This window comes from Myxine glutinosa, chromosome 2 (assembly GCF_964187855.1).
Source record: "Myxine glutinosa chromosome 2, kmMyxGlut1.1, whole genome shotgun sequence".
Taxonomy (NCBI): domain Eukaryota; kingdom Metazoa; phylum Chordata; class Myxini; order Myxiniformes; family Myxinidae; genus Myxine; species Myxine glutinosa.
The window spans coordinates 124,829,935-124,844,527 of record NC_136262.1 but is presented as its reverse complement, the minus strand read 5'-3'; positions in this window follow the sequence as shown (position 1 = coordinate 124,844,527).

Below are 14,593 nucleotides of genomic sequence, written 5' to 3'. Positions count from 1 at the left end.
ACACTAACAGGCTACACGCCCAGCCATTTCCACAACACTAATGCACCCATCCACAACACCATTCTGCAACCGCACCACAAATGCCAATATCCAACCACAATTTACCTGTACCCTCTACCTAACACTTACACTACCCGCCCCGGGTACTCGTGAAAGGGGGTCCACTCTTCCCCCATCCACACCTTCGCACCATGCACACCACTCCGTACCACTCACTCCAACTCTCTCCACACACCTGTACCTGCACACCTGTGCTCTCACACCTGGTGCCACCTGCACCCTTCTCTCCCCAAGCGCATTCGCGCTGATCCACACACTCACTACTCACACACTGCTCCACACACCTGTCCAGTTGCACACCTGTGCAATCACACCTGTTCAATTCTCTCACACACAGCATCATCTCAGCTAACTACTCCCTTCTGAAACTTGCGCTTCCCAGTCGTCCCTTTAAACTATTGCGCTCCCACGTCATTATCATCCATACTAATCTACCTGCGTCCCCACTACAGGTATCAGTCACTAACTAATCTTAACGTTACCTACTGTCATCTTCGCTAGATCCCTATCAATATAACCTAACCCACCCGGGCTAGTTTTCACTGCCATACACCCCATAATCTATTGCTCCTTTGCCCCCCAGCATGGGAAGGGTGGCAGATTTGCCATCCCACCCCATCGGGGGTCTCTCACTACCAATTTTGCACATCAAATTGCAACAAATTAAAAATTTGCCAATCACTACCCATCATCTGCCAATCACTACTGCCAATCCTTTGCCAATCATCAAATTTTGTTTTTCTCTAATTTTGGGTCCAATACACTAACCTCATCACCCAGTCGACTCACTAATACCTCTCGGTGCGCCAATCCCTGTCCAAAGCCCGGCTTCGTAAAGCCAAGCCACGAATGCTGGTTGTTTTGTGCCAGCGGCTGGATGCGTCCGGCACTCGGTGCAGGGACGGGGGCTTACCCGGGCCGAGATCCCACGCATCACCTCGGCGTGGAGCCATCCAATGTCCCGATCTCGACCTGCCGGCACGTCTCCACAAAACGTGGTCGCCATGACGACCCTTCCTATCCAGCTGCCCGCTCCGCCTAGTGGAGCACGGACGCGGCCGTTCAAAGCGAGGCCCAGCACGCACCGAGGGCCCGATTCGGCTATAAGTCGTTCTAAACTCTATCCCGTCTAACGTCGATGCTTCACCTGGACGCTTACACCCCGCAGCCCGTTCCTTGCTCACACATCCAGCCGTGCCCATGCTCCTCGTACCTTTCCTTACACACCCAGGTACACTCATTCCACTCACAGCCTTGGTCACACACCTGACCACCGAACATTTTGGCACACATTCGTTCGTAGCACACCTCACCAAAACACCTCTTCGCGCCCCCTCCTCGGTCACCTCCTCTGTGACAATCACAGGTGTGCCCTCATTCACACACCCAACCACGTGCCTCACCACCAACTCCAGCGTGCATTCCCACTCACGCTCTACCATTCCAGGTGTGCATCCTTCCATCCCAGGTGTACATCCTCTCTCACCTGTCACAACTAACTCACGCTCCATGTCACTCTCACTACTCTCACCTCCATTCTTGGCAGCGCACTCACCCTTACTCTTGACAGCGCACTCTTTCCTCGTGCACCTGTCCGTCACACACCTTTCTCGCGCACACTCTCCCGTTACACCCTCTGTAACACTCACCACACCGCGCTTCCATGTGCTCCCTCGCACACTCGCTACGACCGACTCACTCTCGCCAGCACCCTCACTCCTTGGCGTGCACTTTTTCCTCACACACCCCAGAGTCGGACTTTCTCGCACACCTCCTTTTTCGCACACCAGACCTGTCGCACACTTCACCAGTGGCCTCTCACGAACACCCGGGTCTATCTCGACCCCCAAGCTTCTTAAATCCCCTGGCGCATCATACGCACGACCATATTGGTCACCACTTACACCGGGTCCTCTTCCTCTTCGCTTCTCCTCCATCACCTGCGAATCCCTCATCCGGTTAATGAGCACATCATCACGATCCAAACACAGACTTTGGACCAATTCTTTTATCTCCTCTTTTATCTCTTTCTTATCCCCTCTCCGTCGCTTCTTAATTTCGCTCATCCCTTCTTCCACTTCTTCTAATTTCTGCTTCACCTCTTTTATTCCCCGGTACGTCTCCTCAAGCTCGTCCTCCAAGGCTACCTTGACCGTTTCCATGTGCGTCCTCACCTGCCGGTCCGTCGTCTCCATTACCTCTATCACCTCGTCCAACCTCGTTGTCAGTCCCTCACGTACCATCTGACATTGCCTCTGTGTCGCTATCAAGTCGTTTTTAATTTCTTTTTGTGTCGCCTTTAAACCTCCTAATACCGCAGTGTTCCTTTGAACCTGCTCCACTAACTCCGTTTGTCCCACCGTCAGCTGCTCCACCTCCTGCGTCAGGTCCTCTATGCCCCCTTGCAATTTTACAGTCCCCTTTCTCACCTCCTTCTCCATGTGCTCCTTACAGTGCCTCACCTCCTCGCGCACTCCTCCGACCTCCTCACTCACTCCTCTTCTGATCTCCTCTCCCATCACTTGCATCTCCTGCCCAGATGCCACCCTCATCTGCTCCATTTCCTCCCTGTGAGCATCCAGTTTGGTTTCTACCCCCATTCTGACCCCCTCTATCTGCTGCCCCATTTGGTTAACTTCCCTTTCCGCTTGGTCCCTCATGTCCCTCAATTTGCCTTCCATACTGTTTTCTAACCCCTCTAACCCTTTTTGCATCCCTTCCATTTGATTCTCTTGAGCGGCCATTCTGTTTTCTACCCCCGTTAACCCATTCTTTACTTCTTTTATCCCGTTGTCTAACTCCTCAAAATTATTGTCTAACTTCTCAATTTTCTTGTCTAACTCCTCAAAATTATTGTCTAACTTCTCACTGGTACCCCTCGCTTCGTCCCTCATTACCCCCATTTGGTTTCCCATTACCCCCATTTGGTTTTCCAATCGCTCACTATTCTTTTCCATAAGGGCCGTCATTTGTATAAAAAAAAGTTCCAATCTTCCCAGCGGCGCTACTTCGGTCGCGGGCACGGTGACCAGCGAGGCGCCATTTTGCGCGCCCGCTTCTTCGTGCGTGACGGCGCTATTTTGCGAACCTGCCGCCCTCACTGCTTCGCTCTCCTCCTGTCCCTCATTTTGGTCCTGGATCGACCCTACCTCACTCTCCTTTACCGGACCCCAGCTGTCTTGATCCGCCATAGCGCGACTTTCAAAATTCGGTTTTTATTTTTTATTTTCGTAAAACAAATTGAAATTTCGCCGTTATAATTTCGCGCGGGAAACGCGCTCCGAATCGATTTTCCCTCCCAAAATTTGGGCCTAACTAATTTAGTCCCGGGTTCGAATTCCACTCCTCGACACCAATTGTTACAGACGTGGCTTGGATGTTATTTCCCGAGCGGTTTTATGGTATGACCACGTCTGCACAAGTTACCCGATTGTGCCCGAACGTTGACTAATAGCGCTATGCTAGACCAATGAAGGAAAAAGAAGACACACGGCTGGAATTAATACGACACGACACCAGGGATACGGTTCTCAAAGGTTGTTATTACAATAATGCGGAAGGTTTAGATTACAGGGACAAGAGGGAAACATAGGAAGGTGGGCACTTAAACACGCTTATATTAACCCCAACAGACGACAAATAAACGGGACAAGGCTCACTCACACGGGGGTTTGATTGCAACGAAAGCGGGTAGCGATCGCTCCAGGTGCACCTGGGCTCAGGGCAGGATCACGTACGGTCCAGTTCGGTCCAAAGATGCGGGGAGGTATCGTCGCGCTGGGGGTGGCGGTGGCTTCTCTCTCCAAGCTGAGGCGCATCTGACGTCACGTCCGGCAAGCGGCTGCGTATATCCGGCGGGGAGTGACACGCCCTCGGCTCGTTAGCTCCGCCCAGATGGAATCGGTCCGCCCTTCTTATTGGGTGCGGGGGGGGTTTACCAGGCTCCGCCCTTGACGAGGAGCTGACAGCTAGCCCCTTCGTGGTAACCCCGTGGGGTGGGGCGCATGGATAATGGCGGCTAACCGAGCCGGAGGGAGGACGCACACTCCCCGCGCGCGCCGTTGTTGTAGTTGTTGTTGTTGTTGTTGTAGCTGTAGTTGTTGTGGTTGTTGTTGTAGCTGTAGTTGTTGTTGTTGTTGTTGTTTGGGGAAGAAGATGGGAGGAGGTATGGGAAGGTCCTAAACTCACTACTGATGCCATATAATCACATTCTGGTGCAACGAAGAGTCATAATTAATGGAAACGAGGCCTTAACTGACATAGATTAAGAATAACTAGGAAGATGTCCGAAAGTTGGCTACGTGTGGTGCGGTGGACCTGGGCACGACATTTAATGGGGGAATAAGGGGAAGGTCGGCTCTACTGATTGTTATTTACATGCAATGGGACTAGGGAATGGGGGATTGGGGAAAGTTGGGGAGTATTGGAGAAAATAGGGGAATATTTACAAGCGGATATGGAGGCCAAATTCCATATTCGCAACAATATATATATATATATATATTGTTATGGCACTCCCCTTATGGAGGGGGGTTTAATCCCCTCGTCTATTACACTGGCCGTCTGAGTCCTAGAAGATATCGCGCTCCTTTGCGGGGTTGAGGTTGACCAGGGTGACTGATCAATGGAGTCCCAGATACCTTCGCCTACCTCTCCGCAAAGCAGGATGATACTTCTGCTCGAGCCACGGACAAGATGGAAGATTGCCAAGCGGTTTAGCAATCCGAAGCTCGAGCCGTTAGCAATAAAACTAACCCGATTCTGAGCGGTTCTAATCGTGCCACCGATATTCAATGGGGAGAAGACAAAGACGATCGGACGAGAGGAAGCCAAAGAATAAGAAGGGTGAAGGAAGAACAAATATGGTTTATTAACTATCTAAAAGAGGAAACGAAAGAAGGGAATATACAAGAAGAAGAAATAAAAGGACATAGGGCAACCTTATACACTCTTATATAACACGCCCATGACAATACAAACACACTTACACGAATGGGGTGGTGGTGGTGGGAAGGAAGAGAAGGGTCCAAGCAGATGGTTCCAGGCTCCGGGTCCGCCGCGAAGAATGGCAGGCAGCTGGTGTCGTTGGCGCACGACCGGACCTTTCAAATGCGAGGGTGGGGGATCTCCGTACATATAGCGTGCCGAACGCTCTCAAAACCACGGCAGTTCGTATCAGACGATCGTCCCAAGCGATCCTCCACGCAAGGTTCTTATCATTCGCCGCCTCTGCGCTGTTCGCTCAAGTTTGCCGATCTTCTCTCCTCTCTTGATCATCTGCTCTCTCCCCCGCATCTCCGTGAAAGGGCTTTGCGCTCGCGCTTTTATCACAAGCCTCGCGTATCAAGCCGCGTCCGCTTCGCTCCGCCTACCAGTGAACACGCCTCAGCCCGGATTGGTCACGAGGGTTCATTGGTACCTCCCCTCATGATGCATTGATGGGGCCACGCCTATGTTCCTGGCCGCTCCTCCGTTTTTTCTCCCACTCTGACCGCGTGCATAATGGCGGTGGGCAGGAACAAACCAAAAGGCAGCGACGACGGCAATACGGCTACTGGCACTTTGGAGAGAGAGAGAGATTGGGGATAATTGAAGGGGCCTAGGTTATTTGATTAATACAACGCAGATTCAACTATTGGAAACAGATCCTTACCTGAAACACAGACTAATGATATAACTAAAGAAGATCCTATGGTGTCCTACATGTTGTACATGGCCTAACTAGGGTGCGACCTCTGACCTTTACACCAAAAATTGGGAGTATTTACAGGGGATTATTTATAAGGGAACATTTACAAAAATTTACTAGTGAAGGGTTCTCAAAACCACAACAATATGTATGTATGTATGTGTATATATAAAGTATGTATGTATGTATATGTATATGTATATGTATGTATGTGTATATATAAAATATATAAACTTAGGCTGGAGTTCCCCAAGGCAGTGTTCTGGGCCCTGTGCTTTTTCTGGTCTTCATCAATGATCTCTCTGACTCTCTTGAAAATCCTCTCTATCTCTTTGCTGATGACTCTACTCTCTGTCACTCCATTCTTCATCCCTCAGATCGGCAGTTTGCAGCCTCCTCACTCTCTGCAGACCTGGACAAAATCACAGACTGGGCAAACAAGTGGAACATGTCTTTCAATCCTGACAAATCTCACACTCTTACGATGTCTCTCCGAAAAGACAGACTGGACAACCCTCCCATCCACTTTCTGAATAATCCTCTCCAAGAAGTTCTGTCACTCAAGCTTTTGGGTCTCACTATCTGCGATGATATTTCCTGGGAAAACCACATTTCAAATCTGGCCTCCAAAGCCAGTCGCCGACTGGGCATCCTCCGTCGTGCGAAGTCCTTCCTTGTCACACCTGAGCTCCTCACCACATACAAGGCTTTCATCCGCAGCTCAATGGAATACTGCTCTCCCCTCTGGGCTGGTGCTCCTGCCTCACACCTAGCTCGTCTTCACGCTGTTGAAACCAAAGCATTCAGAATCATTGGAATCTCCCGCGATGAAGCTAACTCCAAGGGCCTCTCACTCACTCACCGCAGGCAGGTTGGTGGTCTTTCCGTCTTCTACCGACTCCTCTCCGGCCTTGCTCCCCCAGCTCTCTCTGGCCTCTGTCCCGCAAATATTCCTACAGGTCGCACAAGATCTGCCTGCAACCCTCTTACGGTTAAACTGCCAAAATCAAGACTCTCTGCTCACCTTCACTCCTTCATTCCTCTTTTCTCCCACCTCTGGAACAAACTCCCTCACTCTCTTCAATCCCACTCCACCCTCCAGGTCTTTAAAACAGCTGTTCACCACCATCTCTTATCTTCCCCCATCCAAAACCTTGATGTTTTCTATCCCCGCTAATTTCACCCCAATTCCATTTTTTTGAAATACCAACTTCTGTCCTGGAAGTCCTTGGTGTCCTTGTGTTTTATACTTCTCCCACCCCCCCCCCCCCCTTCCCACGCCTTCTCCCCCCAAGCCCTCTCCCTCCCACACATCTCCCTGCTCTTAAATGTTGTGTGCTCTCAAGTGTTTGTGTGCTTCCCCTTCTCTTGTCTTCCGCTTCCTCTTTTTATATATTTTGTTTGTCTGGTTGATTTGTTTGTGAAGTAAATGTTAGCTCTTTCACGAGCCTCGATTCAGTATACAAAAAAAAGAAAAAGAAAAAAAAAGTATGTGTGTATGTATGTATATGTATATGTATGTATGTGTATATATGTATATATGTAGCCTATATGTATGTATGTGTATGAATGAATGAATGATCGTTTTAAGGCCATTTTCCCCATGTATATATGTATGTGTATGTATGTGTATATATATATATATATATATATTATTTTTTATTATTTTTTATTTCTAATTATTACTTTTTTTTTAAAGAAAGAATGTGCTTCCAAACAGAAAGTAAAAATATATCTACTCCACAAATTGGAACAAATAAGCAAGGGCACACCCGGTCTCGGGCAACAATGTATAATCCCATCCATCCCAATCTATTACCATATATACTTCATATATATATTAGTGTGCCAGGCTTAGCTAATCAGATTTAAACGGTCATCCCAGTGTTTCACAGGATGGATGTTAAACTGGGCGTCCCATCTGCCGGCATTAGTTGGTGGACGTTAAAGAAACGTTGGTGGACATGGTATCATTCATGAAGAGTAGGAGAGCTATCGCCGGCACCCTGAACAAGTTCCAAATTCATGCCCCAACTACTGCTGAAAGCCATTGGCAACCATCCTGTACAACCCTTGCCAATAAATTGCTTTGGCTGCAGTAACACTTTATAACCTATTATGGTTCATCTGAATCAAAATGTGCATGTGTGTATATATATATATATACATATTACATACATACATAGGCAATGCTAAATCCAGTGAAGGTCATAAACTGGGAAATCTTAGGAATGATGGTTCCAGGTTTGATTGTAAAGAACTAACCACATTAGTCAGTTGATAACGACCAGAGGTGCGATCGTTTGCATACTCCCAATGTTTTTCACCTACTCGCTCTATGTACTTTGTTGCTGTATTTTACGTCTAACTGTGTTCAGTGGTAACACACACACACACACACACACACACACACACACACACACACACACACACACACACACACACACACACACACACACACACACACACACACACATCACTGGAAGTTTCATCACTCATTCTCGACTCCAAACTGCACACACATTTCATTGTGTTATGTCTGAGCATCACAGAGCTACAATGAAGAAGGGAGGCGACACGGGTTTGAGGTGTTTGTGGTAAAACATGCCATTAAGGAAGTCTAATTCGCGGAGTTAATGCCGGGACAATGCGGAATGAGAACGAGCAGTTTGCCTCATTAAGAGCGCTCTTGTAGCCAAAGGGGATTCCCATCAGAGCACAAGGGCGTTCTCCTCTGCCTCTTACGATATGTCGTGTGACCAATAAACTCTACACCTTTTCCCACAGGGAGAGGCAACCTGTGCACTCGACTGATCTTTTATTCCGAATTAATGGACTTGTGCGGGCTTGCATTTATTTTTTTTATTTTTTTATTTTTTTGTATACTGAATCGAGGCTCGTGAAAGAGCTAACATTTATTTCACAAACAAATCAACCAGACAAACAAAATATACAAAAAGAGGGAGCGGAAGACAAGATGGGGAGAGAAGGGGAAGCACACAACCACAACATTTGAGAGCAGGGAGAAGTGTGGGAGGGAGAGGGCTTGGGGGCAGGAGGCGTGGGAAGGGGGGGGCGGAGGGACACAGACAACATCGTTGGTGAGATGATAAGATGATTGGTGTCCAATGAGATTCAAAGATATTGCTCGAGATACGACTTAATCGTTACCTCCGCCACCGAACGTGGGGTTTTGCTTCTGTTCGAGTTCCCAAAGTGCCAAATTATCTGTTAAAATTCACATGCTAACTTAATATTCCTGTGATGTTGTTTTTCTGCTTCTGACATTGACAAGTACACTCATGTGGCTTCCATTCATCAATTAATCCCATTTGGCTGCAGGTTAATCTTCCTGTTTTTCAATCCTGATATTAGATCACACAGTCGTGGCCAAAAATAAGGGCACCGTTGCACTTTTTCAAATAACTCACAATTTTCTCGAAAAATAAGTTGAAATTGACTAAAGTATTTGGTTTCCACAATTGTTTATTTCACTGTAAATATTACAGAACCTTTGTTTTTTATTCAGAACTTAATATATCCTTTTAAATCAGAAAATAAAAATAAATGGCATTGACAAAATTATTGACACCCAAGACTTAATATTTGGCAGCACAGCCTTTGGACAAAATAACTGCAGTCAAACTCTTCCTGTAGCCATGAATGAGCTTCCTACATCTCTATACTGGAAGTTTGGCCCAATCTTCTTGTGCAAACTGCTCCAGTTCTCCCAGATTTGAAGGGTGCCTTCTCCCAACTGCTGTTTTCAGATCTCCCCACAGGTGTTCAATGGGATTTATATCTGGACTCATTGCTGGCCACTTCAGAACAGTCCAGGGTTTTGTCTTGAACCATTACTTGGTGCTTTTTGAAGTGTGTTTGGGGTCATTGTCCTGCTGCAAGACCCATGACCCTCTACGGAGACCCAGCTTCTGGGTTGAACATTTTGCTCCAAAATGCCTTGGTAATCTCCTGATTTCAAAATGCCGTGCACACATTCAAGGCACCCAGTGCCAGAGGCAGCACAGCAACCCCAAAACATCACTGAACCTCCTCCATGTTTGACTGTAGGGAAGGTGTTCTTTTCTTTGAAGGCTTCATTTTGTTTTTTGTAAACATAGAGATGATGTGCCTTACGGAAAGCTTTACATCCTCAGACAGGTCTCTGGTTTTCTTTCTTTTCTCCATGCTCATTCCGGTACACACAGTGACACAAAACAGCAGAATGACTCCTTTTCTCTATTCAAACTGGTTAAATGAGTGATTTATATATTGCAGGCACCTGAAACTCACAACAGGTGAGTTCAATTCCAAAGTAAAAAGAGCATCACCTGCTTGAAATCTAATTATTTCTAACAACTTCTAAAAGGTGCCTATAATATTGTCTGGGCCATTTTACGATTTCTGTGTGGAATAAGCTAAGATTTAGTAATTTTTTCAGCTTTTTTGTTTTGTTCCGCTACAAACCAAATAAATACAAATGTTGATACCAATATATTTTTAAATTTCAACAATTTTCTGGAAGAAATGGTGCATTATTTGAAAAAAAGTGCAAGGGTACCAATATTTTTGGCCACGACTTTGTTGAGGATCCGGATCTGGAACTGAATCTGAGAATTGTATAAATTATTCTTTATCATTGAAAGATAGGGCAAAAACGATATATTGCACTATATCAAAGAAGTTGTGGATGGATTCGGACGAAACATGGTGGACAGGTCGGGTGTGTGACAAGGTCAAATTGATTCAATTTTGGTGAAGATTCGAATTCGCATCCGGATCAGAGAATTTTTAAGTGATTATTCACCATTGAATGAATGAATTGAATTGAATTTATTCATTCATTCATTCATTCACCATTGAGAGATGGGGCGTAAAACGATATATTGCACGATATCTCAAAAAGTTGTGGACGGATTCAGCCGAAACTTTGTGGACAGGTTGGGTGTGTGAAAAGGACAAATTGTTTTGATTTGGTGAAGTTCTGGATCCGGATACGAGAATTTTTAAAATTGATTATTTTTTAATTTTTTTATTTTCGAGCTCGATATTTCAAAAAGTTGTTGAAGACTTATGACAAAACTTAGTAAATGAGTTGCTTAGGCGACAAGAACAAGCTGATTAGATTTTTGTTCAGGTTAGAATCCAGATCTGACCTATCAGTGGTATACAAAACAGAAACTGTGAAGCCTGGCAGATGTATGCTCTCTACCTAGAGCCGTTCTAGTTTTACCCGTATTTTGGTGTTGAATATTTTGGTGTCTTTCTTTTTACTTGTATTCTGGTGTCTTTCTTTTTACCTGTATTTTGGTGTCTTTCTTTTTACCTGTATTTTGGTGTCTTTCTTTTTACCTGTATTTTGGTGTCTTTCTTTTTACCCGTATTTTGGTGTCTTTCTTTTTACCTGTATTTTGGTGTCTTTCTTTTTACCTGTATTTTGGTGTCTTTCTTTTTACCCGTATTTTGGTGTCTTTCTTTTTACCTGTATTTTGGTGTCTTTCTTTTTACCAGTATTTTGGTGTCTTTCTTTTTACCTGTATTTTGGTGTCTTTCTTTTTACCTGTATTTTGGTGTCTTTCTTTTTACCCGTATTTTGGTGTCTTTCTTTTTACCTGTATTTTGGTGTCTTTCTTTTTACCTGTATTTTGGTGTCTTTCTTTTTACCTGTATTTTGGTGTCTTTCTTTTTACCTGTATTTTGGTGTCTTTCTTTTTACCCGTATTTTGGTGTCTTTCTTTTTACCTGTATTTTGGTGTCTTTCTTTTTACCAGTATTTTGGTGTCTTTCTTTTTACCTGTATTTTGGTGTCTTTCTTGTACCTTCATTTTGAAATAATATCTTGACAAAGTCGCGGCAAGAGGAAGATGTATAATGTTCGCAGGTGATGAGATACAAAGGACGAGCTAATCAGTATTCTACACATTTATTCGATTTTCAACCGAATCCAGTTCATTCTACACATTTAAACCTTTTTACGGATTTATCTTCAGGGAAATGAGGAAGGTTTTAACTTTTTGCATTGATCAAAACCTCGTGGAGGGATGTTGGAGACTTGAGCTTTTATGTGAATTATGAGAACATTAAGGGACAATTAAGAGAGAGATCCACGGAGTGCAAATGATTTGAACCTGGATCCCAGCACGGTTGACTTATGCGTCCATGTGGGAAAACCAAACAGGTGAACCCATACCTGTATGGAAAGCATCTCTTTTCTCGTCGTAAAATATACCGAATATTGAAGTTATGTGAAACAGCTGGGCTGTGATCACAAGCGTTTTTGTTTTTTTTAGCAATGTCCTTTGTCTTTGCCTCCTCCTCTTACCATGTTTTACATCCTATCTAACATGTACCACATGACTCTTTCAAAACCTCGTGCCCTTGTCTGCGAATCCTCTCCCTGTGGAACTCGGGATGTTCAAGCATATCATAGATGGCGACAGAGACACAGGGAAACACTTACACAGCACATTCAAGTTGAAATTGCTCATTCACCTGTGTTAATTAGCATGTGCAACAGGGTGTGTGAGTCGAAGCACACAAAGGCTGATGGACTCAGGTGCAAAGACAAACTTTTTGTACGATTCCATATTTTCTAACAACAATTCAACGCAATTTTTTTCTCTCCCTCTCTTTATTTGTCGAGGGTCAAAGAAGAGCTGAACTATATTAAACGATAAGTCACCACCACCATCTCTTATCTTCCCCCATCCAAAACCTTGATCTTTTCTACCCCCGTTAATTCACCCCAGATCCACTTTTTTGAAATACCAACTTCTTTCCTGGAAGTCCTAGCAGTGTCCATGTGTTTTCTCCCTCTCCCCCCCCCCCCACCCCCCAAGCAGTCTCCCTCCCACAGATCTTCCGTTGTCCCTGTTCTCTGCTGTTGTACTTGTGTGCTTCGTTCTCTCTCCCCATATTGTCTCCCACTCACTTTATTGTATCTTTTTTGTGTCCGGTTATTGTTTTTTTTGTGATTGATGTTTGCTCTTACACGAGCTTCCATCTTCTATACAAAAAAAAACATGGAGACAGATGGCAGAGAGGGAAGGCAAACACAACCTCATAGATACATCACAGTATCCAAAGGGAAGTGGAAGGCAGGAAAAGGGATGTGGGGGATGTGGAGTTCGTTTTTGTAGAATTTCTCAAGAGTGGGTATGGAAGACACCAAGAGGTGGCAATGGAAGACACCAAGAGGTGGCAATGGACAGTGGTCTTGATTGACTGGAGAGAGGAGAATGACCGACACAACAATCACAGGGAGTCGGCTCCAAAATGGAGACAAAAGTGAGGTGAAGTGTTCTTTTGGTGTGCAGGTGGCAGTGATCTGGGGGCAGTTATGTCCCCTGCAGGTTTACGTAACTAATTCCTCCCGAATCCTTGGATTACTCTCCTTACCATAATGCAGATTATTCTGGATTGTGTGAAACAATGGTCATTATAAGAACAGACTGGCAGAATCTGCATCCTCACACAGGATGAAGATTTCTAGAGGATTGAAATCTGTGCATCAGTGCCTGGAACTTGAAGACAGAACATCTTTACCTTTTCTTTTGAGAAGAACCGACATAATCCATCCCGCAGAAACATTTCTGTGATCAACCTTTGGGAAAAGTTCAGTCTCTTAAATTGCACAACTTTGGAACGTGTGCAGGGAAGTTTGGGTATATTGGAGGTTTTATTGTTGTTGTTGTTGTTGTTATTTTATTGCCGATCATTTTTCCAACTGTTCATGATGGACTACACCTGTCGGCAATCATCATTCAGTGGAACCGCCTTTAGAGGCAATTTTGCCCCGCAGAGCAGGGGTTGGCCTTTTCTGGGCACCGTGGTCCCCTTTTTGAAGCAATGTTTTGTGGCCGGATGCCCTTCCTGCCACTAACCCAGTTAGTCGCCTCTTGCGACACACAGGGAATTACCAGTGAACTGGTACTCAATTTGCCGACTTCGGAAGGATGACAGGCTGAGTCAACCCCCCTGGTGTTAATTCAGCGATCAACCGGGATTCGAACCCAGGATCCTAGGATCCCAAGCCGGCACCCTAACCGCTAAGCCAACACCAGGTTTAATCAGCATTCAGTGGAAACCTTTAAAAAAAATAAACAACGCCAAGATGTATAAGTTTGTGTTACGGCTTCTGGGACGGCCCAGTGGAGCGAGCGCTTGCTTGCAATATAATCCGGTGATTGTAGGTTCAACCATCCAGTGTGTTTCGTTCTGTTTGACAGTCTCAGCGACACCTACTCTCTAGTTAAGGATCACATGGGAAGGGTGCACAGAAACCCCTAAGAAGTATGCTTTTTAAAAAGGTGCTCAATGTGCATGGAGAACGCAGAAAATCAACAAGTTGCACAGTTTCATCAATGGCAGGTCATTTTGTTGAGATTTGAATTTGATGAATATGAAATAGGGTATCAACACTATAACCCTGAAGCCAAGTGGCAATCATTGCCTCACGAGGGAAGTCCTCAAATTGAGAAAGCAGAAATAATCCTACCCTGAGCCAAAGTGATGAATGTGTTGATTTTGTTTTTGATATCCACTGACTATTCCATGACTGCTTTTCCACCACGTAAGACCGTCACTGGAAATTATTACTCTGCTGTTTTGTGCAGTTAAGGGGAAGACGAGGTGAAGGTGGGCAGAGTTACACACACAAGGAACTTTGAAGGGCATCACGAACCCCTAAAAGAGTTTGGCACAGGAGGAAGCCATTCAGCCCATCATATCTGCGCCGCATCAACCCCAGTATCCATCATGCATCCACAAACACTACCTACAAGTCGTGTCGATATCACCATACCCCTCTGTCTCCAATGCATCCAGGTACCTATCTAATTCCCA